The sequence below is a fragment of the Arachis duranensis genome, chromosome 9 (genome assembly GCF_000817695.3).
Source record: "Arachis duranensis cultivar V14167 chromosome 9, aradu.V14167.gnm2.J7QH, whole genome shotgun sequence".
Taxonomy (NCBI): Eukaryota; Viridiplantae; Streptophyta; class Magnoliopsida; order Fabales; family Fabaceae; genus Arachis; species Arachis duranensis.
The window spans coordinates 35,634,378-35,635,303 of record NC_029780.3 but is presented as its reverse complement, the minus strand read 5'-3'; positions in this window follow the sequence as shown (position 1 = coordinate 35,635,303).

Genomic DNA, 926 nt, shown 5'->3' with positions numbered 1-926 from the left:
AGGTCGGGTTAGGATTGGTGGCTGCCTGAGGAATTCCTTGAATTCTTGAAAGGCTTTTTCGCACTCCGGGGTCCATGAGAAGGGTTTCCCTTTCTTTAGGAGTGAGTAGAGAGGTAGTGATTTTACCGCTGATCCTGCCAAAAATCTTGATAGGGCGGCCAGCCTTCCATTCAGCTGTTGTACTTCTTTGACACAGGTCGGGCTTTTCATATTGAGTATCGCTTGGCATTTGTCCGGGTTTGCTTCGATGCCCCTTTGAGTCAACATGAAACCTAAGAATTTTCCGGCTTCTACGGTGAAGGTGCACTTTGTCGGGTTCAGTCTCATGTTGTGTTTTCTGAGGGTGCCGAAGACGCTGGTGAGGTCGGTCAGCAAGTTTCTGTCTTCTTGTGTCTTTACCAGCATGTCGTCGACGTACACCTCCAGCTGTAGTCCGATGTGCTCCGAGAATACTTTGTTCATTAGCCTCTGGTAGGTTGCCCCCGCGTTCTTCAGCCCGAAGGGCATTACTACGTAGCAGTAGTTTGCCCTTGGGGTTATGAACGAGGTCTTTTCTTGGTCGGGTCCGTACATCGGGATTTGATTGTATCCCGAGTATGCGTCCATGAAGGAGAGATATCTATAGCCTGAGGCTGCGTCTACTAAGGCGTCGATGTTTGGTAGTGGATATGGGTCCTTGGGGCAGGCTTTGTTGAGATCCGTGTAATCGACGCACATCCTCCATTTTCCGTTGGGCTTTTTTACCAGGACCACGTTTGCGAGCCATAGGGGGTATTTTACTTCCCGAATGAACCCTGCATCTAGTAGTGCTTGTACTTGTTCTTCTATTGCTTGCATGCGCTCGGGTCCGAGCTTCCGACGTCTTTGTTGGACAGGCCGGGATCCCGGGTAAACCGATAGCTTATGGCACATCAGGTCGGGGCTTA